The sequence below is a fragment of the Bos taurus genome, chromosome 8 (assembly GCF_002263795.3).
Source record: "Bos taurus isolate L1 Dominette 01449 registration number 42190680 breed Hereford chromosome 8, ARS-UCD2.0, whole genome shotgun sequence".
Lineage (NCBI taxonomy): Eukaryota > Metazoa > Chordata > Mammalia > Artiodactyla > Bovidae > Bos > Bos taurus.
In genome coordinates, this window is record NC_037335.1 from 66,345,679 (window position 1) to 66,370,424 (window position 24,746).

The window sequence follows — 24,746 nt, forward strand, 5'->3', positions numbered from 1 at the left end:
GAATAATGTCTCTTGATGTCTGTGAGTAATTTTAAAGTAATTTTCATTGGAGGGGAATTGTCTCTCCCTGGTGCCAGCTTGCTATGTGAATCGGGCCAGCATACACATTTTAAAAATTTGATCATCTTAACAAAAATGATGTAAGCAATTAAAAAAAATCTCAGAAAACTACAAATACTTATATTATTGGAGAATCATTTATTAAAGGTTTTGACATAATTTTGAATTATATTAGGTTTGGTTTAGAAGCATTATACTGATGAGAAGAGATACCTACGTCTATTAATTAATCATGTTTAACATTTTCTCCATGCATTACCAAGTTGGAAAGCATTGCATTTTCCCACTAAAAATGCTTTGAATATATTACTTTTTTTTTTTTTTTAGCTTAGCTCTTGCCTACAAGATAAAATGCTGTTTAGAGTGCAATTAACTTTGGCTCTTGTAAGGAAGGATGGTAGGTGGACATGAAATCTTCCAGAAGTCTATGCATCATTGTCAGGGATTCTGACAGTGTCACATTACCCACAAGCTTCTGTATATCAGATTTATAACAGCCACCATCACCCCAGAGGCCAGAGCAAGGTGAGTGGATGTGGGCCTGGGTCTCTCTTGGCTGCAAACATGAGGTAAAGCCTTTATCCAGGAGGTACTGAAGTTGGAAGAAGTTTTACAATAAGAGTTCATGGCCCTTCTAGGATGAGCACAAAATCTAAAGTGTGTGTATATGTGTAGTGCTGGGGCCTGCAGAGCCAAATTAGGAGGCAGAGAGAAGCAGGTATGGGGCATGGCAAATGCTGTGATGTTGAACCTGCTGTGTCTTAAAGTGCTTCAGGCCTCTGCCTGCTGAGATCCAAAGAGTAATATCCTCATTTGTGCAGCTCTCTGCTCTGTAAAATCACAGACTCTGAATAATTGGGAGGCATTAAAAAGCCACAGACTATTTCTAAAGAAGTTCAGCTTTATTATTTGTGAGAAAATGCAGTAATGAAGGAGCAGGTGACCAATTACTGGAGGAAAGGTCCTTAGGAGACCAGCCTTCATTACCCAACAGGAAAGATTTTTCTTTGCTCTATCAACCGCTTGTATACAAATACAAGATTCTCAAGAATTTAAGGGTCTTGCAAAATTGTATGTCTTTGTCATTAAAATATTCCATCTCCTCATGTCTCTTATCGAGACTAGATTTTTACCAACCCCCAAATTCCTTTTTTATTCATTGAAAGGTTAATTTTAGCCAACTTTCTTGTAAATTCTTAGAGCATAATTGCTTGTTTGTTGTTTAGTTTTGTCTTATTCCTTGTACCTCAGAAAGAAAATGAAAGCTGGAGCAGAAAGAGAAGCAGAATTCTTCCAGGAGATCTTTAATATAAATAAAGTGATGGATATCACAGTCCCAACCAAACCTTACCACATGTCCTTGGAAGGACAGTCACAGGTGTACAAAGTTCTAGATGGGGTCTATATTGAATTTGCCAAGGAAGAGCCATCTTTCTTTAGTGACATTCAGTTTCTAGTTTCTCTGCTGATCATCAGGAGTGTGACACAAGTTTATGATATTTGGGCAGAAATCATGAAACCCAGCAACAAAAAGTGACTTCCACAGATGGAAACTTCTGGGGTCAGGAAGGGGAGGGAGAGCAAGGAGATCATCCACAGTTATAGGGAAATGCCACTGGGGCCAGGGTGTTGTCCAGTCACCTTCCCACCCAATCCGGGGAGTCAGATGAATACAGACAGCTCCAGCCAGGGCTCCAGATGTCTGAGCTAAACCAGAGCCCTGACCACAGAGCTGCAAGGCAGGAGAGAAAATCCAGACCATTGTAGTTTTCTACCTTTGTCAAGAATGGAATAATCTCTAATGTATTCTGCTTTGGTGAGCCATAGAAAGTGTTTGTCGTTCAGTTGTATCTGACTATTTGGGACCCCATGGACTGTAGCCTGCCAGGCTCCTCTGTCCATGGAATTCTCCAGGCAAGAATACTGGAGTGGGTGTCCATTCCCTTCTCCAAGGAGATCTTCCCACCCCAGGGATCAAACCCAGGTCTCCCTCATTGCAGGCAGATTCTTTACCATCTGAGCCACCAGGGAAGCCCAGCTGTAGAAGTCTCTCCTAAAATTCAGCCTTGGTCTGTAATCACACAGTCCCTGGATGCTTCCACGTGGAGCTCTCACTCATCAATCCAGTGAAGCCAGAGTTTTCCCTCAAAGATGTCCATTTTGAAATTTCCCTCCCTGCAGCTTGACCTCGGTGTTAATATGCTTCTTCTCACTGCATCATTACCCTAGATAGAGCTTTGGTTCTCCTTTGTCCAGATTTCCAACAGATTCATAACTGAATCATGAGGCTCATGCCTCTTCTCTCTGGTTCGTTATCTGCATACTCCTGAGAGTCTCCTTAAAAAGTTAAGCAGATTGTCTTGCTGCCCTGTGAGAACTCTTCTTTGACTCTACTACAATTAGAATAAAATCAGATCTGGCATTCCCAGTGGGTCCCAGCTTAACTGACCCACCTCCCTGTTGCCCATCTCTCTCACCTCACTCCCATCATGCTCCCCTTTACCATCGAACTAGAATTTGTTGTTTTAGTTGCTAAGTCATGTCCAACTCTTTTGGTACTTTATGGACTTTAGCCCACCAGGATCCTCTGTCCAAGGGACTTCCCAGACAAGAGTACTGGAATGGGTTGCCATTTCCTTTTCCAGGTATCTTTCCAAACCAAGGATAGAGCCTTCATCTCCTGCATTGGCAGGTGGATTCTTTACCACTGAGGCACCCGGGAAGCACTCACAGTGGCCTGTTCTCCATAATTTCCTGGCAATGCCTGGCTCCTCCCACCTCTAGGGCTCCCCACCTCTCAGGCTGGTTAACTCTTTGCCAGTCTGCATGCGGCTCTCACCTTGTACAAGCCTGGGGAATTAAGATCCTACTTGCCACTGAGTATGGCCAAAAACCCAAACAAAACAAGCAAACAAAAATAAAAAACAACAGCAGAGAAACTTCCATTCCTGTTATTATTACCCAGTGTATTTCCTTCCTGTTACTTAACTCAATTGGAGTTGTTTTATTTCATGCATTTCTGTCCCTGAGTTGTGTGTCTCTGGGTCTCTAGATGGTGATCTCCAGGAGGGGTGGACCACACCAGTCTTGTCCAGAGTTATAAGCATAGTGCCTGGCCCATGATCTGACCCCAAGGGTGTGTTCTGTCTTTAGTGAAAGATTATGTTAACATGCACACTTAACTGTATATCCTCACACAGGTTATCACAGTCTGAGGTTTTTTTTTTTTCTTTTTCCCCCAAGCTGTATAAAAAAGATTAAGAAGAACTTATTTCATTGTATTAAAAAGTTTGTAAAAAGACCTCATCCATGAAGAATTCTTACTCTCTATATTATAAACATCTGTTTTGCTTTTAGTTGTGAACTTTAAAAATACAATTTTATGTTTCTTTTCTTTTTTGAATATTTGAAATATAGACACATTATTTTTCTGTCAACTTTCCAAAATCTGACACAAGTACTGAAAGAAAAAAAATATTTGTTTAGTGGACACTTCTATTAATTGTTTCTTATTTCTTCTTTGTTTTATTCTGCTTCTTAGTTCAGAAAATGCCTGACTTCCTTTCCCCCGACATGCAATCCCAGGGTGCCTTCTGGGAGGAGCAGGTCTCAGCAATCAGCTCAACTGGGTGAATGTGAGTGGAACAGCTGTCCTGAGGCTGCTCACATGTCCTGGGCACTGAGCACTGCCACAACTGGTGGAGCACTTGAAAGCACTTCAGTTACATAATTCTTTCCCAAAGAAGTCCTCTCTCAGGCCACCTGTCTCTAGACTTAGGAGAAGAATGACTGTCCTTCCATGGCCAGAGGAGTGACCTGGGACCTCAGACCCGGCTCACTGCTAAGCCCATCACTTTGGCTGGGATCTCTGGCAATTCCTAGACTCATAGAAAGTACAGGTGGTGGCTCCTTTCTCTTTCCCTGCTTTTCAGATCCTTATTCCTCATCTGGAGCCCAGGACCAGCCGAACTGCCTGGCACCTCAGTGAGCTGTGAGTCTGCAGCTAGGCTCTGGATCCTGCTCTGCCATTCCATTTACACATTTTTTTAAAGTTAGGCAGCCAGGAGTCTGAGACTGGGGTTGGCTTGCTCCAAATGGGACCTTGTCACCTCCTCCTGCCACGGGACCTGGAAAAGGTACAAAAGGGAAATAATGATGTCTATCACATATGCTGAGTGTGAAGAATGTATGCTTTTGAACTGTGGTGTTGGAGAAGACTCTTGAGAGTCTCTTGGACTGCAAGGAGATCCAATCAGTCCATTCTGAAGGAGATCAGCCCTGGGATTTCTTTGGACGGAATGATGCTAAAGCTGAAACTCCAGTACTTTGGCCACCTCATGTGAAGAGTTGATTCATTGGAAAAGACCCTGATGCTGGGAGGGATTGGGGGCAGGAGGAGAAGGGGACGACAGAGGATGAGATGGCTGGATGGCATCACTGACTTGATGGACGTGAGTCTGAGTGAACTCTGGGAGTTGGTGATTGACAGGGAGGCCTGGCGTGCTGAGATTCATGGGGTCGCAAAGAGTTGGACACGACTGAGTGGCTGATCTGATCTGATCACATAGGCAAGTAGAGAGGGTCAGAGAGCTGGTTGATGTGAAATGCCCATTGGTCATCAGGTACCTGATGAATGCTCAAAGGAACACAAGCTCTTCAAAGAAAAGAAAGTTAAGTCAGATTCAGTGATACCTACCATTAAGATAAAATGGTAGGTAAAAATAGAAGATCCATGGTTTGCTGTGACTCCTACATGGACAGAAGGGGCAGGTGGAGATGGGCAGAGAGGGTGAGCTGCAGTGTGTCTTTGTCCAGCAGAAGTTACTCATGCTGTTCGGTTGTCCACATCACAGGACTGTATTTCATACAGGACAGATCATTTTCCTCTGAGCCAAAATCAATCTTTCTCCCAAACCAGGGGTCATAAAACAATCTTCAGAAGGAAAGAATCAACCTTCAGATGCCCATCATCCCTTTTGAGACAGTAAATAAAATATGAAAACACGAAAAAGGATCCAAGACCAACAGGACTGCAACTGGTCCCAGGGGATTTTTTTCATCATAGGCTTTGATTGAAGTAACCTGTTAGCCAGGTAGGGAAATTCTACAGCCCTAGGGATGTTCAGTGACCCAGTGACACTCTGTGCAAATAACACAGGTCTTCATCTTTCTTCCAACTCAGTTCCAGCCCTTAACTTTGAAAAATGTGACATCATCAAGTATGTTTTATATTAATAATAGTTACCCTGAAGTGAATTCCTAGCAGGTAGACTCACAGGAGTTTACTGTGTACAGGCTATAGGCTCAGTCATGTCTGATTCCTTGTGACCCCATGGACTGTAGCCTGCCAGGCTCCTCTGTCCATAGGAATTTTCAGGCAAGAATACTGGAGTGGGTTGCCATTTTCCTCCTCCAGGGGATCCTCCCAACCCAGGGATCCTACCAATGTTTCTGTGTCTCCTGCATTGTAGGCAGATTCTTTACCTGCTGAGCCATCAGGGAAGCTTGTGGACAGGCTGGGTCTGGGAACTGTGTAAATAACTACGGTGGCTTTAAACCCTCAAAGCAACTGTGCACATTACCTGGAATATCCCATCTGTCTTTTGTTTCTTTCTGTTCCTATTCATATGCTTCTCATAGCATTTTAGGGAAACAGCCCCAAATCATACACTTTGCTTTCTCACTGGAATGACGCCCTGATCTCTCAGCATTGGCAGAGCTGCCACCGTGAAGACCAGGGGAGCCTGCTGCCCAGAGTCTGCTATGCAACTCCATCAGGGAACCAGGGACATTTATGTCTGGAGCAGCAACAGAAAACTGTGACCCAGGAGGCCTGAGCGCCCTCAGGCAGCTGTCTTGTTTCTGGGCTGTGACGCTTGTAAGTGATAGCACACTCTGTGGCCCTGAGTAGGCAGATGTGTTGGCAAAGATGGGTTCCAGAGACTTGCCCACATTTATTCTCATCAAATAGGGAGCAGAGTTGGGCCAGTGATAGTGCATTGCTGCCCTCTTGCCTTCTCTGGCTGGGTCTTAGGAGGAGCACTGTGTGAATGGTGTTTAGGACCTTATGTCTGAAGAGGGGTTGAGGATGAGAGGTGCAGCCTCTCTGAGGATGGAGATCATTGGAGCTGTGGCAGATGGCACAGCCCTCCTATTGGGCTGAAGTCTTGTGGGCTTCCCCTTCTCCTCTTGCAGCTTTGACAGGAACCAAACTCAAGTCCCTGTCTAAGCTTGGATCATCATCACAGCTCTTTCAACAATATTAGGTTGGATTGTGAGAGTGTCTTGTCCTGGAGATGGGGAATGAGTAGTTAATTGCACTTCTCCCCATCCTCAAATAAGTGACTTGTTTTACTTTTTACAGGGCTTACTGTTTGAGGGCTGCCCTGAGCTGCTGCATGCAGCCTTTGGGAGGATTAATAGCTCTGATTAGTTTCCATGCTTCTCTGCCACCCTGAGAGGCTGAGCTGGCTCCCAACCCATGTCATCTGGCCCTAAGACACATTCATTGGCTTTAAGCCACACAACTGCTTGCCCTTGGCACATGCTTTTCTTTTGTTTGTTTGTTTGTTTGTTTCCTCACTTTATGCTTATTTCACTTTGTTACCTCCCTAAGGAGGAAAAATCATTCTCTCTCCACCCTTAAGAGTCCTTGGTTGAGAGCCTCTTGTAACAAAAGACTGATTAACAAGAGAAAACAAACAGAAGTTTAGTAAAATGTAAGCCTCCCACAGGAGGGCCAAGAGGAGCTACTCCACGTTCAAGGTCAAGAGGGGTGGCGGTGAGGAGATACCACTCGTCCAAGGTAAGGAGCAGCAGCTGCGCTTCGCTGGAACAGCCATGAAGAGATAACCCATGTCCAAGGTAAGGGAAACACAACTAAGATGGTAGGTGTTGCGAGAGGGCATCAGAGGGCAGACACACAAACCACAATCACAGAAAATTAGTCAATCTAATCACACAGACCACAGCTTTGTCTACCTCAATGAAACTAAGCCATGCCGTGTGGGGCCACCCAGACAGGCGGGTCATGGTGGAGAGGTCTGACAGAATGTGGTCCACTGGAGAAGAGAATGGCAAACCACTTTAGTATTCTTGCCTTGAGAACCCCATGAACAGTATGAAAAGGCAAAATGATAGGATACTGAAAGAGGAACTCCCCAGGTCAGTAGGTACCCAATATGCTACTGGAGATCAGTGGATAAATAATGCCAGAAAGAATGAAGGGATGGAGCCAGAGCAAAAACAATACCCAGTTGTGGATGTGACTGGTGATAGAAGCAAGGTCTGATGCTGCAAAGAGCAATATTGCATAGGAACCTGGAATGTTAGGTCCATGAATCAAGGCAAATTGGAAGTGGTCAAACAGGAGATGGCAAGAGTGAACGTCGACAGTCTAGGAATCAGTGAGCTAAAATGGACTGGAATGGGTGAATTTAACTCAGATGATCATTATATCTACTACTGTGGGCAGGAATCCCTTAGAAGAAATGGAGTAGCCATCATGGTCAACAAAGGAGTCCAAAATGCAGTACTTGGATGCAATCTCAAAAACGACAGAATGATCTCTGTTCATTTCCAAGGCAAACCATTCAATATCACGGTGATCCAAGCCTATGCCCCAACCAGTAATGCTGAAGAAGCTGAAGTTGAACAGTTCTATGAAGACCTACAAGACCTTTTAGAACTAACACCCAAAAAAGATGTCATTTTCATTATAGGGGACTGGAATGCAAAAGTAGGAAGTCAAGAAACACCTGGGGTAACAGACAAATTGGCCTTGGAATGTGGAATGAAGCAGGGCAAAGACTAATAGAGTTTTGCCAAGAAAATGCACTGGTCATAGCAAACACCCTCTTCCAACAACACAAGAGAAGACTCTACACATGGACATCACCAGATGGTCAACACCGAAATCAGATTGATTATACTCTTTGCAGCCAAAGATGGAGAAGCTCTATACAGTCAACAAAAACAAGACCGGGAGCTGACTGTGGCTCAGATCATGAACTCCTTATTACCAAATTCAGACTTAAATTGAAGAAAGTAGGGAAAACCACTAGACCATTCAGGTATGACCTAAATCAAATTCCTTATGATTATACAGTGGAAGTGAGAAATAGAGTTAAGGGACTAGATCTGATAGATAGAGTGCCTGATGAACTATGGATGGAGGTTCATGACATTGTACAGGAGACAGGGATCAAGACCATCCCCATGGAAAAGAAACGCAAAAAAGCAAAATGGCTGTCTGGGGGTGGGGGAGGCGGGTAGGGGTGGCACTTACAAATAGCTGTGAAAAGAAGAGATTCAAAAAGTAAAGGAGAAAAAGAAAGATATAAGCATCTGAATGCAGAGTTCCAAAGAATAGCAAGGAGAGATAAGAAAGCCTTCCTCAGCGATCAGTGCAAAGAAATACAGGAAAACAACAGAATGGGAAAGACTAGAGATCTCTTCAAGAAAATTAGAGATACAAAGGGAATATTTCATGCAAAGATGGGCTTGATAAAAGACAGAAACGGAATGGACTTAACAGAAGCAGAAGATATTAAGAAGAGATGGCAAGAATACACAGAAGAACTGTACAAAAAAGATCTTCACAACCCAGATAATCACGATGGTGTGACCGCTCACCTAGAGCCAGACATCCTGGAATGTGAAGTCAAGTGGGCCTTAGAAAGCATCACTACAAACAAAGCTAGTGGAGGTGATGGAATTCCAGTTGAGCTATTTCAAATCCTGGAAGATGATGCTGTGAAAGTGCTGCACTCAATATACCAGCAAATTTGGAAAACTTAGCAGTGGCCACAGGACTGGAAAAGGAGAGTTTTCATTTCAATCCCAAAGAAAGGCAATGCCAAAGAATGCTCAAACTACCACACAGCTGCACTCATCTCACACGCTAGTAAAGTAATGCTCAAAATTCTCCAAGCCAGGCTTCAGCAGTATATGAACCGTGAACTTCCTGATGTTCAAGCTGGTTTTAGAAAAGGCAGAGGAACCAGAGATCAAATTGCCAACATCCGCTGGATCATGGAAAAAGCAAGAGAGTTCCAGAAAAACATCTACTTCTGCTTTATTGACTATGCCAAAGCCTTTGACTGTGTGGACCACAATAAACTGTGGAAAATTCTGAAAGAGATGGGAAGACCAGACCACCTGACCTACCTCTTGAGAAACTATATGCAGGTCAGGAAACAACAGTTCGAACTGGACATGGAACAACAGACTGATTCCAAATAGGAAAAGGAGTACATCAAGGCTGTATATTGTCACCCTGCTCGTTTAACTTCTTTGCAAAGTACATCATGAGAAATGCTGGGCTGGAAGAAGCACAAGCTGGAATCAAGATTGCCGGGAGAAATATCAATAACCTCAGGTATGCAGATGACACCACCCTTATGGTAGAAAGTGAAGAAGAACTAAAAAGCCTCTTGTTGAAGGTGAAAGAGGAGAGTGAAAAAGTTGGCTTAAAGCTCAACATTCAGAAAACGAAGATCATGGCATCTGGTCCCATCGCTTCATGGCAAATAGATGGGGAAACACTGGAAACAGTGTCAGACTTTATTTTTGGGGGCTCCAAAATCACTGCAGATGGCGATTGCAGCCATGAAATTAAAAGACACTTACTCCTTGGAAGGAAAGTTATGACCAACCTAGATAGCATATTGAAAAGCAGAGATATTACTTTGCCACAAAGGTCTGTCTAGTCAAGGCTATGGTTTTTCCAGTGGTCATATATGGATATGAGAGTTGGACTGTGAAGAAAGCTGAGTGCCAAAGTATTGATGCTTTTGAACTGCGGTGTTCGAGAAGACTTTTGAGAGTCCCTTGGACTGCAAGGAGATCCAATCAGTCCATTCTAAAGGAGATCAGCCCTGGTATTTCTTTGGAAGGAATGATGCTAAAGCTGAAACCCAGTACTTTGGCCACCTCATGCGAAGAGTTGACTCATTGGAAAAGATTCTGATGCTAAGAGGGATTGGGAGCAGAAGGAGAAGGGGACGACAAAGGATGAAATGGCCGATGGCATCACTGACTCGATGGACATGAGTTTGGGGGAACTCCAGGAGTTGGTGATGGACAGGGAGGCCTGGCGTCCTACAATTCATGGGGTCGCAAAGAGTTGGACACGACTGAATGACTGAACTGAACTGAAGGCCCCCACATTCATGGGAAATAATCAGGAAAAGTGAATAGCTCTTTAACAGCCCAAGCCACCACCTTAAATTAGTTTTGTTGTTGTTGTTTAGTCGCTAAGTTGTGTCAGACTGTTTGTGACCCCATGGACTGTACCCCACCAGAATGCTCTGTCCATGGGATTTCCCAGGCAACAATACTGGAGTGAGTTGCCATTTCCTTCTCCAGTGGATCTTCTCGACCCATGGATTGAACCCTCCCTCATCTATTGCATTGGCAGGCATATACTTTGCCACCAAATACAGACCGAAGAAGACGATTTGTGTGAAGGGGACTGATTATGGGAGATAATCAGTAAAAGCACAGTAAACAAGGTAAAGGTTGTTAAACAGAGTTAAGTCCTTGTCTACTCCATTGATGAGAGTTTCTAGAGTTTTAGTCATCCTCCTCTTCCTAGTACAGAGGAGACAACCTTGCAGATGTCTCTTACAAAGGGTCACTACTATTCAGTTTTTCAGAGCTTTTCCTCTCTCTGGTGTTTCTTAAAAATAATCAGCCCCAAACAATCCCCATGCCAAAGGGGTGTAACTGGGGGGTAGCATATTCTGCTCCCCTACACTCCCAAATTTGCAAATCCAAAGTCCATGGTGATCCCCTGAGATGACCATGAGAGCCAGAATCTATTAGATAGCTGATAAAATCCCATTTGAACAAACTTAATACAGGACTAAAATTGCTTCATTAAAAAGCAATTACAGTTTAAAAAAAAAAAAAACAGTGTTGAGGGAGAATTATTTTTATTTGGCTGAAATTTTTGTACAATTCGATCAGTCCTTGCTCTTGACCAAACCTTAGGACCTGGCCTCTTCCCAATGTCCCACCTGTTTTCTTCTCAGCATTTTAAGTCCCTTCTGTGTGTTTCAGTCTCTCTTCCTCTGCTTGCTGGTCCACGGCCCAGCTCCAGCTCATTCTAGCTCATCCCTTCCCCAGATTTATGCCAAGAAATCTCTCCAAGAAAATCTGCATAAAATGCAAATACAGCCCAAACAACAGATTGACATAAAAGAAAAAAAAATTGTACAGGATATTTATTCTGAGCTGCTTTCTTTTGTTTGGGAATTAATTAAAATGAGATCAACTGCAAGGGGCCTTCTCTAATTCAGGCTAAACATTGGCCACGAAGGTGGGGGCTGAGGTCCCAGAAGGACCCAGTCTGTTCATTCCCCATTCCAAGTGCTGTGATCAAAGCCTGCAAAAGAAAGAAAGCAAATAGGAGTCTTATGAGCAGTGCATGCTGGAACGTGTTTTAGTAAGATGCAAGTATACTCAGTTGTGTCCAACCCTTAAGGACCCCATGGACTGTAGCCCTCAAAGCTCCTCTGTCCATGGAATTTACCAGGCAAGCATACTGGAATGGGTTGTCATTTGCTCCTCCAGGAGATCTTCCCGAGCCAGGGGTCAAACTCATGTCTCCTGTGTCTCCTGCATTGGCAGGCAGATTCTTCACCATTGCACTACCTGGGAATCCATAATTTTTATATTAGCTATTGCTTTCAATCTTAATGACTCATTCGCTTTTTTAGAGAGCGGCACAATCAGTGGCTCTTTCCTGCCTTCATTGCTCATTAAGTGTTTTTTAATTTAGGTCTCAGGGATAAAAACACACATAATGTGCATTTGGGTTTAGAAATCAAATATTCCAAACCTGACAGTCTTTTCTGCGGGATAACACACTGTCATCCCCTGGACCACTGCTGCCTGCCTGAGCCTTTTGTCCCAGTACTGTTGCTTCAGTTTTGCGGACTCTGCTCTGTGCTTCCCACTCCCACCTCCTGGCAACTGGCCTTGTCGGTGTCCATAGGGAGCCTTGCCATAGCTTTCTCTGTCATCTGCATGGCATGATCCAGAGTCTTCAGTCCAACATCACAGGGGATGGCTATTCGCATTGTCTGTGGATGCAGACAATGATCTGCCCACTGATCCTAAGCTGCAAACAGTAGTCACTGTAGAGGCTCAGCTGCTGCATTTCAGGAATTCCTACCTGACAGAATGATGGAAGACAGAGATTCACAAACAGATCAGTTGCAGTGTAAGATAGTCAAGAGCTACATAAGAAAATAAATAAGTAACTTTTTGCAATGTGGGGAATTTATTTGAATTTTTATTTGAACAAGTTGTAATTTTTATAAAGTGTTAGGTATTTTTTCAGAAAATCTCAGTGATTTTTTTTTTTTTATGGTTATTAAGTAATGAACACCCTCTTCCAACAACACAAGAGAAGACTCTACACATGGACATCACCAGATGGTCAAAACCAAAATCAGATTGATTACATTTTTTGCAGCCTAAGATGGAAGAGCTCTATACAGTCAACAAAAACAATTCTGGGAGCTTACTGTGGCTCAGATCATGAACTCCTTATTGCCAAATTCACACTTAAAGAAAGTAGGGAAAACCACTAGACCATTCAGGTATGACCTAAATCAAATCCCTTACTATAATACAGTGGAAGTGATTAAGAGATTTAAGGGATTAGATCTGATAGACAGAGTGCCTGAAGAACTATGGACAGAGGTTCATGACACTGTACAGGAGACAGGGATCAAGACCATCCCCAAGAAAAAGAAATGCACAAAGGCAAAATGGTTGTCTGAGGAGGCCTTAGAGGAGCTAAAGACAAAAGAGAAAAGGAAAGATATACCCACCTAAATGCAGAGTTCCAAAGAATAGCAAAGAGAGATAAGAAAGCCGTCCTATGTGATCAGTGCAAATAAATAGAGGAAAACAATAGAATGGGAAAGACTAGAGATATCTTCAAGAAAATTAGAGATACCAACAGAACATTTCATGCAAAGATGGGCTCGATGAAGGACAGAAATGGAATGGACCTAACAGAAGCAGAAGATATTAAGAAGAGGTGGCAAGAATACACAGAAGAACTGTACAAAAAAGATCTTCATGACCCAGATATTCATGATGGTGTGATCACTCACCTAGAGCCAGATATCCTGTAGTATGAAGTCAAATGGGCCTTAGGAAGCATCACTACAAAGTTAGAGGAGGTGATAGAATTCCAGTTGAGCTATTTCAAATCCTAAAAGATGATGCTGTGAAAGTGCACTCAATATGCTAGCAAATTTGGAAAATTCAGCAGTGGCCACAAGACTGGAAAAGGTCAGTTTTCATTTCATTCCCAAAGAAAGGCAATGCCAAATAATATTCAAACTACTGCACAGTAGTACTCATTAATGCTTGCAATTGCAAATTAATGCTCAAAATTCTCCAAGCCAGGCTTCAACAGTATGTGAAATGTGAAATTGAAGATCTTCAAGCTAGATTTAGAAAAGGCAGAGGAACCAGAGACCAAATTGCCAACATCTGTTGGGTCAGCCATTGAAAAAGCAAGCAAGTTCCAGAAAAACATCTATTTTTGCTTTATTGACTATGCCAAAACCTTTGGCTGCATGGATCACCACAAACTGTGGAAAATTCTTAAGGAGATGGGAATACCAGGCCACCTGAACTGTCTCCTGAGAAATATGTATGCAGGTCAAGAAGCAACAGTTAGAACTGAACATGGAACAACAGACTGGTTCCAAATCAGGAAAGGAGTACATCAAGGCTGTATATTGTCACCTGCTTATTTACTTATATGCAGAGTACATCATGCGAAATGCTGGGCTGTATGAAGCACAAGCTGGAATTAAGATTGCTGGGAGAAATATCAATAACCTCAGATATGCAGATGACACCACCCTTATGGCAGAAAGCAAAAAACTAGAGAGCCTGTTTATGAAAGTGAAAGAAGAGAGTGAAAAGGCTGACTTAAAACTCAACATTCAGAAAACTAAGATAACGGCATCCAGTCCCATCTGCTGCTGCTAAGTCACTTCAGTCATGTCTGACTCTGTGTGACCCCAGAGACGACAGCCCACTAGGCTCCCCCTGGGATTCTCCAGGCAAGAACACTAGAGTGGGTTACCATTTCCTTCTCCAATGCATGAAAGTGAAAAGTGAAAGTGAAGTCACTTAGTCATGTCCGACTCTTAGCGACCCCGTGGACTGCAGCCCACCAGACTCCTCCGTCCATGGGATTTTACAGGCAAGAGTACTGGAGTGGGGTGCCATTGCCTTCATGGCAAATAGATGGGGAAACAATGGAAACAGTGCCAGACTATTTTTGGGGGCTCCAAAATCACTGCAGATGGTGATTGCAGCCATGAAATTAAAAGACACTTAATCCTTGGAAGAAAGCTATGACAAAACTAGACAGCATATTAAAAAGCAGAGACATTATTTTGCCAACAAAGTTTCTTATAGTCAAAGCTATGGTTTTTCCAGCAGTCATGTATGGATGTGAGAGTTGGACTAAAGAAAGCTGAGTGCTAAAGAATTGATGTCTTGACCTGTAGTGTTGGAGAAGACTCTTAAGAGTCCCTTGGACTGCGAGGACATCAAACCAGTCCATCCTAAAGGAAATCAGTCCTGAATATTCATTGGAAGGACTGATGCTGAAGCTGAAGCTCCAATACTTTGGCCACCTGATGCAAAGAGTTTACTCATTGGAAAAGACTCTGATGCTGGGAAAGATTGAAGGCAGGAGGAGAAAGGGATGACAGAGGATGAGATGGTTGGATGGCATCACTGACCCAATGGACATGAGTTTGAGCAAGCTCTGGGAGATGGTGAAGGACAAGGAAGCTGGTGTGCTGCAGTCCATGGGGTCACAAAGAGTCAGACTTGACTGAACGGCTGAATAACAACAACAAAATAATAAACATGATTTTATTCTTAAATATTTTTCATGATCCAGCTAAAAAGTTATATTTGATGACTTTATTGTTTAGAGTATGATCTTATTTTGCACCTCATCAACAGTACTTCTCTCCTTATAATGGAAGTGTCCTTTACAAGCAACTATTAATTAGAGATGTCTGTAATCTCAAAGTGGTTGAAGTAATCTATTTTAAAAATTTTTGGGGTAGTATGGTTGTTTTACAATATTATGTTAGTTTCTGATGTACAGCAAAGTGAATCAGCTCTATGTACACATACGTCCCCTCTTTTTTGGATTCCCTTCCCGTTTAGATCACCACAGAGCACTGAGTAGAGTTCCCTGTGCTATACAGTAGGTTCCCATTAGTTGTCTACTTTTTACATAGAAGTGTATATATGTCAAACCCAGTCTCCCATTTCATCTGATCTCACCTTTCCCCGCTTGGTTTTGAAAAGTTAAAATTTAAAAGTTTGGTTAACAAAGTTGGGGAAAGAGAGACAAGAGGAATATAATATGACCGGCTTCCCAGAGAAGGTTAAATCAAGAAAGACCCCCATGGGACCCTCCCAGGAACAAGGCCCTCCATGGGCCTTGTCTCCTGTTTGTTGCAAAGTTTTAGCATCTGAGGCCTCCCCCACTCACAAAAGAGCAGGCTCAAGCAGTTATGATTAGGACAATAGAGTCACAGAATCTTTAGTTCTCCCCTGAAGGACGTCAATAACAGTGTCTGATACATATTCCTGAGTTGTTATAACCACTATCAGAGGGAAAATGCTAACTGCATGATGGCCATATAACCTTGACATAAGCTGCTTCATCTCAAGCAGTACTGAATCTATGACTTACATGATTTCAAGAACTGGCCTCAAGGGAAAGGGAACGAACCAACACTGAGTTGAAGATCACCTGATCTAAAATAATCAAGATGATACAGATCAGGCCCTACATGATCAGTTTCATGATGACCATCAGGGCTAACTGTGCTGTTTGCACATAGGCCTTACCTGCTGCTCTTAGACAGCAGACCACCTGACATCAACAGACTTTAGATCACCATACTCCCCTATTTCAAGGTGAATGGGATTGGTTTGTTGACCTATTTTCTTAGATCCCCTCTGAGATTAGGATAAGGCTTAAAGGAATCTTTCAGTTGGGATGAACTCTTTTACTAATTACTGTGGGGTTTTATCTTCTAGCCATGTGTGTGTGCTCAGTCGTGTCTGAGTCTTTGTGACCTCATGCACTGTAGCTTCCCTGTCCATGGCTCCTCTGTCCATGGGATTTTTCCAGGCAAGAATACTGGAGTGGGTCACCATTTCCTTCTCCAGGGCACTTTTCCCAACCCAGGGATCAAACTTACATCCCTGCACTGGCAGGTAGATTCTTTCCCACTGAGCCAAAGGGTGTCATGATTAGCATGACAACTCTTTGCAAAAATAACTAAAAAAGTGAGTAATGAGAAGCCTCTTTTGGAATTCAAAGCAGCAAATAGCGGAACCAAAGAAAATTTCTTATACCGTGTCAGATCCTCTCATTCTAAAAATCCTTGTCACCCATGTTCAGCTTGAAAAATTTATAGAAAACAGATTTTTATCCCATTTCTGTAAAATTGGAAGGAAAATCTGGCAATGGGGAGTGTTACTGAGGCAGTGAGATTATAACTAGGGATTCTCAGCAATTTGTTCTTTGTTCCTTTTTTCTTGCTTTTCAGGACTAGCTATCCAGAGATTTATGACTTAGATAACATTCCAGCTGCAAGCATGAATTGATGGCTATTTGGAGTCACATGACCAAGACCATCATCTCTGAAAATAGAAGATTGCCTCTTCTCCAACATATAGCCTTTCCTCTTTTCCCTATATAATCTTGGAGCAACAACTCTCCCAGTAAGTTGAGAGGGCCTGACAGAGAGCCAGCAGAGCAGTTCCACATAAATGGGTAGGGTGCAAGGACAGAGCAACAGGGCTACAAGATGAGGTGCTGTCGTTTTGCCATAGAAGAATCCTAAATTCTAATGCCCTCTCTGAATTCAGGACTCCTCTTGGGACTTACCCAGTTGACATCTTCCTCCCAGTCCTGCCATGTGCTAATCTGCCTCTCACGTCTCTTGGCATGTTCCCAAGAAAATGCCTCCAAAGACTCCAAAATAGGGATAATCAGCTAAAATGTCTCTGGCCTCACCTCATGTCAGTGCCTCTCAAATCTTCCTGGTATTGAAGAAGGAATTCATAGGGCCTGGGCTCCATCTTAGGCCTGTTCATGCTGGTCATGCTCAGCCACCTTTCCAATGGACTCTGAACTCTGTGTTTAGTGCCTATGAAAACAACAACAGAAGGATAAGACCCCCTCCAGGGAACCTTGAAGATCGTATCTAGGTTACTCACCGCCTAAGAGAAAACATATAATAACACTAATAACCCCTTCCTCCAGACAGGCCATACATTTTTCTGTATCTATCAGAGTATAACCTCAGGCTTATTGATTATTGGCTAATTGTTTGACTGTTTGAGCACATAGCACGTGAATGATGGGGTTATTGGGATTGTATTTTCCTTGGTTTATGTAAGTCTTAAGGAATTTGGGGTGGTGGGTTCAGACACTTATACGTGGGGTATAAAAGATTTTCACAGATGCTGGGTCAGGGTCCTTGGCTAAGAGGAGACTCTGCCTTGGGCCTGCCGGTGTAATAAACTGCACTCCACTATCTGCATTGTCCTTCTGAGTGAGTTTCCCAGAACGCATGGCTACAACAGTATCACTGTTGATGCCAACATTGTAACATGCTTGCTATTGTATATATGTGATAACATATGTCTATAAAATGTTACATGAAACATGCCTCTGCAGAAGAGGTCACCGACCTTAATCATATGGCAAGTAAAATATTTCTGTAGAAAAAAATGTGAAAATGGCAAAGTATTCCTATCTGCTTCTGAAGATAAGAATAGCACAATGAACTGGAAAGAACGCTAACAGCATTAGTATCAGATGACCTGTTGTTGCATCCCAGCTCTGTCCAGTTACTCTGTGATCTCCAAAGAGTCTCTTTGACACAGAAAGCTTTCCCATGCACTCCAGCCTCTTTTACATAAACACAAGGTATTTACATGAACATGAAACATTCACACAAACATAAAATGTTTACATTTATGTATTTTAACTATTGAAGAAAATATGCTTGGTATCTAAATCTGAGTAGTCACCCCACAGATGGTGATAAAATTTGGGGGGAATGATGCAAGGGTGGCAAATAAAGATACTGTGATTAAAACCCACTTCGTATTTGCAAACCACAATCCTACTGTGATATTAACAAACATATTTCAAAAATTAATGACAAAGTTTGTTTTGTCTGCACAAATTCTAGCCCTTGACTTAAACTTGTTTGCTGTCTCACTTGTAAAATATTTACCAACACTGAAAATGAACAAGATAAGCAATAAAGGTTTATGAATACAAAACAGTTCCTGAGAGTATGCCAACAAAGACAGAATAATCTTTAGGTTGCAGATGGATTTTGTGACAATTGAGGGAAAAGACCCAGGCTATGGCTGTTTGGCTATTGTTTGGTGAGTCTGTTATCTAGAATCCAGATGCTGCCTAGCTGTCTCTGGAAATGGAAACCATGGAGGCAGTTCAGCAGGATGGCCTGAGCCTGGACCCCCACGAAGGTAGGAATGGGAAGAAGTAGCAAAGAGCCCAACTTAACAGATGTGCAGCAGGAGAGTTCTCAGGGAGCTGATGAGCTTTTATTAGTGGCATAATGTTGACAAGAAAAAGATTCTGTAAGTATGCCCTAACACCGGGACTGAGGTGGCCTGAGTGCTGATTTACACTGGGAAAACCAGTAACCCACACCAGAAGGCTCTCTATCCCTGGAGTTCTCCATCAGGCTGGCTTCTCAAAGTCGCCTTGCTATTATACTCTACAAGTCTTGTCCCTCCCTCACAAAGCAAAAATTGGAAGAGTCTTTCCAATGCTAACTTCAAGGCTAAAGCACAAGAGGTGGAAGGACAGGTTTTTTTTGCTTCAAAGTGCATGTGTCCAAATTCAGACCTTAATCACAGTGGGAATGCTGACCTGGGGACCCTGCACAGCAAAATAAGGAATCTTTGATCTTTGGGAAAGTAAGGGTCTCTTGTATCACGATTAAATGACTATCTCTCCACCCAATAGAAAGGGTCCTCAGGCATCTTGAGTATCAAAGAGATTCTAGAAGACAGAATTTTGATGAGGAATAAAAAAGGAATGCATAATATGCAGCTATTCTGTATCATTATTCTGTAGATTTCAAAAATAATAAGTACAAAATTTGGTAATTCATGTTTCTTGTGGCCTAGGAGACATTTAAGTTTTCAGGGGAAAAAAAAAATGTCTTTGCATCTTTTGCCATTTCCAAGTTACCTTGGGTCCAGTGACCTTGAAACTGGAGGGTAATAAATACATTAAATTGAATGAAATCAACGGCTTGCCAAGTAGCATTTCTCATTACATGGTAAAACTCTTGGGTGTCAGTTCAGTCAAACCGGGGGAGAACAAAAGAGTCCTCTGTAATAGACATCTCTGATTCAGAGGAAGGAAGGTACAAATGGCCAGGTCTACGTCCAAGAGGTAATTTTAGGAGGATACAAAGGAGTTCATGTCTTTATGTGAAAAACTTAGATGAAAGCAAGCATCCCCCTACCACTTGGAGAAATGACCATGTTAAAATTATTAACCCCAAAGGACATATAATTGAAAAACACCTACTAACAGGAATTTTTATAAAATAAACTAAAACAAAAAGAAGAAAGTATTGTGAATTGAATGAAAATAAAATGCAGTATCAGACTGTGTAGGATGCTGCTAAAGCTGTATTTAAGGAGAATTTATATTGTAAATCACCTGTATTCTAACAAAAGAAGGGTCTCAATCAATGATCGCAGATTCAACCTTAAGAAATAAAAAAAGAAAGTTAAATATAAAGTAACCAGGTGGCACAGTAAAGAATCTGCTTGCCAATGCAGGAGACACAGGAGACCTGGGTTCAATCCCTGGGCCTAGAAGATCCCCTGAAGGAGGAAATGGCAACCCACAGTTGCATGGAGAGAGGAGTCTGGTGGGCTACAGTCCATGGGGTCTCAAAGAGTCAGACATGACTTAGCACGCATGCTCAAGTCCCAAAAAAGAGAATAGTTAAAATCAGTGCAGAAATCAAAGCAAGGAATACAAAACAGAAAATATAGAAAATCTTTAAAACTAAGATTTGATTTGTTGGAAAGATCAGTAATATTGAAAAACCTCAGGAAAGAAGAGAGAAGCAAAAAACTAACAATATCAGAAATGAGAGAGGTAACATTACCACGTGTGCATGTGCTGCTCCTGCATGCTAGGTTGCTTGAGTCATGGTGTCCAACTCTTTGCAACCCCATGGGCTGTAGCCCCCCCAAGCTCCTCTGTCCATGGGATTTCCCAGGCCAGAATACTGGAGGCCATTCCCTTCTTCAGGGGATCTTCCAGATCCAGGGAAGGCATCCGTGTCTCCTGTTGTCTCTTGCATTGGTAGGCAGGTTTGGTTACCACTAGCACCACATGCTGCTGCTGCTAAGTCGCTTCAGTCGTGTCCGACTCTGTGCAACCCCATGACGGCAGCCTACCAGGCTCCTCTGTCCCTGGGATTCTCCAGGCAAGAACACTGGAGTGGGTTCCCATTTCCTTCTCCAATGGGAAACTCTAAAGATATTGTAGTTATTATATTTGGAAACTTCCCACAGAGAAAACCCCAGGCCCAGAAGGCATGTATTGTACCAAATATTTAAGGAAGACATAATACTAAATCTACACAGACTACTAAAATTCAAAAATTTTAAATATTATGAGAATAGAAAAAATATAAACAAAAGCACATATCAATATCCCTAATGAATATATATTCAAGCATTATAAATAAAGTTTTAGGATATCAAATACAACAATATAGAACAATGACAATGCCTCACAACCAAGTGGAGTTTATATCAGGAATGAACATTTGTTTGCATATTTAAAAATCAATGTAATTCACTAATGTTAATGTACTAAAAAAAGGAATAATAGAAAAAGGTTTGAAAAAAAAATCACCACTCATTCCTGATGAAAATTTTTAGCAAACTTGGAATTAGAAGGTACTTTCCCAAACTGAATAACAGCATCTATAAAAAACATAAGGTTATGTTTTTTTTACTAAGTGGAAAAGGATGAATGTGTTTCCTCTAATAGTCAAGACCAGGAACAATATATGGATGTCCATTTTCATCAGTACTACTCAACACTATACAGTGCAATCAGGCAAGAAAAAGAAATAGAAGGTACCCAGTTTGGAAATACAAACAAAGAAGATTTCTTTGTTTGCAGAAAACATCATTTTCTCTGTAGAAAATCTGATGGTACTGTTAAAACCATCGCTGGACAGAAGTTAAAGCAATGAAAGAAGATTTTATCAGGAACCAGTTTATTCAGGAACTCAGGGAAAAGAGACCTAAGGATAGAACTGGACTTAATCCTGAATCAGCATGGACAAGTGGGGATTTATAGCCAATTTGCATGGTAGGGTCAGTGGGTAGAAATTTACTGAGGAAACATCAGGGTAAGGAGGTTTCTGACTAAATTAATATCACAGAAGTCTGGCTGAATGCAGGCCAGGATGAGAAGATATCACATAGGGATAAATAATTTGATCAGCTATCTAGAATGATCAGATATCAGGATTGAAAGATTTCCATAAATTGATTTAGTAAGATTCTTGCTACTGTTGGGTGCTGCAGGACTGACAAGACCAGATGCCAAGATCAAATCCTATAGGGCTTGGAGCAGCCTGGCTGAAGTTTAGTCAATGACACAGTCATGTCAGTATCTACCAAAAAGAAAAAAGCTACAAGAAGAAGCAAGTTTAGAAACTTTGCAGAATACTAGATCAATGTACAAAAATCCATAATTCTCTACTTAGACAGTAAGTAAACCACAGCCCGTGTGCCAAATCTGACCTACAACCTGTTTTTGTACAGTTTGTGAGCTAAGAATTATTTTTACATTCCTGTTCTCAACAAAGTCATCATATTTACTAATTTTAAGGTCTATTTACATGAAAGATGTTCATAATTTTCTTTGTTTTTACATTTTATTTATTTATTGGCCGGGCCACAGGGCTTATAGGATCTTAGCTCCCTGATGAGGGCTCAGACCTTGGCCCCAGCAGTGAGACCGCCAAGTCCTAACCACTGGACCACCAGAGAATTCCATTTTTACATTTTAAAAGTTCTTAAAAAAATAAAAGAATATGGAACATTTGCACATGGTGCACATTTACAACTTGCCCCTACCAAGAAAAATATCAAAAAAGGAATACCAACCACTTTCTATATAAAAGCAATTAGCATTCAGAATTTGAAGTTTTAAAAATTATTTATAGTAACATCAAAAATACGAAATATTTTGGGATAAATCTGGCACAAGATGTACCACTTCTGTATGTAAAAACTGAAAAATCAAAAAAAAAAGAAAAACTGAAAAATCATTACTAAGAGAAATTAAGGAACACTTAGATAAATGGAGAGATACAGCTTGTTCATGAGTTGAAAGGTTTAGTATTGTAAAGTTGTCATTATCCTCAAATTGATCTACAGATTCAATACACTCCCCATCAAAACTTCAGTAGATCTGTTTTTGTTGTGTGTGTGTGTGTGTGTGTGTGAAAAACTGATTCTAAAGTCATATGGAAATACATAGGACCCAGAACAAAAAAAAAAAAAATTGAAAAATGACAAAGTTAGAGGGCTAAAAACTCCCGATTTTAAGATTAATTATAAAATTCTAGTAATCAAGAGTGTGGTATTGGCATCAAGATGACAAACAGCAGTGTAACTGAATAGAGTTCAGTAATAAACCCACACATATATAGACATGATTTTTTACAAAAGTGCAAAAACAATCCAGTGGAAAAATAGCTGTCTCTTCAAAAAATTGTGCTGGAATAATTAACCACAAACAAAAAATAAATTCTGATCTACGCTTTGAGCCATATTAAAAAAATAGCTCAAAATGATCATAGACCAAAATGAGAAACCTAAGAGTATCCATCTCCTAGGAGAGAAGTCCTTGTGGTTTTGAGTTAGGCAAAGGTTTCTTAGATATTAAATGAATCAAAAAGTGTGAGCCACATAAAAAATTCAATACACTGAACTTTATCAAGATTAAAAACTTCTGCTCTTCAGTAGACACTGTTAGTATATTTGCAATCATATTAATATATCTGAAAAAGGTCTCATGCCCTAAAAACAACAACTCAATTAAAAATAGGCAAAAGTTTAAGAAGACATTTTACTAAAGAAAATAAAAAAATTATAAATATATTGAAAAATATCACACATTATTCATCATTAAATAAATATAAGTTGAAACCACAATGCCCATATCACTATACTCGTAAGAATGCCTAAAGTTAAAAAGATGGACTGGACCAAGTTTTGGCATTGATGTGAAGCAAGTAGAATTCTCAGAAGCTGCTGGTAGAAATGTTAAATGGTGTAATCACTTTGGAAAATTGTATCTTAATAGTTAACATGCTTTTCCCTATCGTATGATGACACCCTTTCCTCTTAGATATGTACTCAAGTAAAAAAAAACCTTAAATTCATACAAGGATTTATACACAAATGTTCATAACAAGTTTATTTGTAATGGCCTAAAACTGGAAACAACAAAATGCCCACCAACGCACAAATAGATAAAGAGATTATGGTATACTGTATGGTAATAAAATTAACTAATAATGATGCATGTGAAATCTCAAAATAATTGTTAGGTGAATGAACAAAAGACAAAAAGGAGTATGTATATTACAAACAAACAAAAATCCTGGATGGCCTTTTTGGTAAGGAAGCAGGAAATGCCCACTGACTTAGATCTGAGATATATGTGGCTCCATATATGGTTTCTGACAATGGCACCAGGAAATTCTTTTGTAGAAGACCCTGCCATTCAATATGTCAACTGCAAAAAGTTAAGTTCTCTTTCTTCATTTATAACAAATGACTTAAAGTGATAGTTTAGGTATAAACTATTACTTATAAGTTATAAATATTAATTATTCTTCCCTGCTTCTAGGCATCTTCCAGAGCTCACAACATCTGTATTGGGAAGTGCAAACCAGTCTGGAAAGGAAGTGTTTTGGGCATGTGCAGCTTGCATTGATTTAAGATGGTCTGGAATTAAAGCACAGTGAGCTTGTAGCTCCAGGATGACACATGTTTGAATTAAAAAATCTCTGCCAAGTACAGCTAAGCATTTTCTAGGAAAAGCCACTGAACTGGGCTGAAGTGACAGGGGTACCTGTTTTTGTCTGTTTATTATTAATTGAACAGAATTCCTTTCAGATGTCTTTACTAATCAGAATTTTAGGCCACCTGGAAATGTTACCAGTTTTTCCTTCAAGAAAAATTGTAGGGTTGAAAAAAGAAATGCACTTCTGTGCTTTTTTTCCTTTTGCTTTTAAAAAAATCTCCCCCTTAGAGAGTACTAGACTCTTAAGATCAACTGAACTTCAAACTCATATCTTCCAGGAATACGAATCTCCAGTGAATAATGAAAGACAAATTAAAACAGTCATAAGCATATTCCACTAATGTAATACTCAGGAGTTCCTTGTGCATATGAAATCTCCAATTTTATTCTTTGAATCTATTTATTATACTCTTTGAAGCAGAACCATACAAGTGAAGGTACAATTTAGATGTCTATTTGATATGAGAACTTA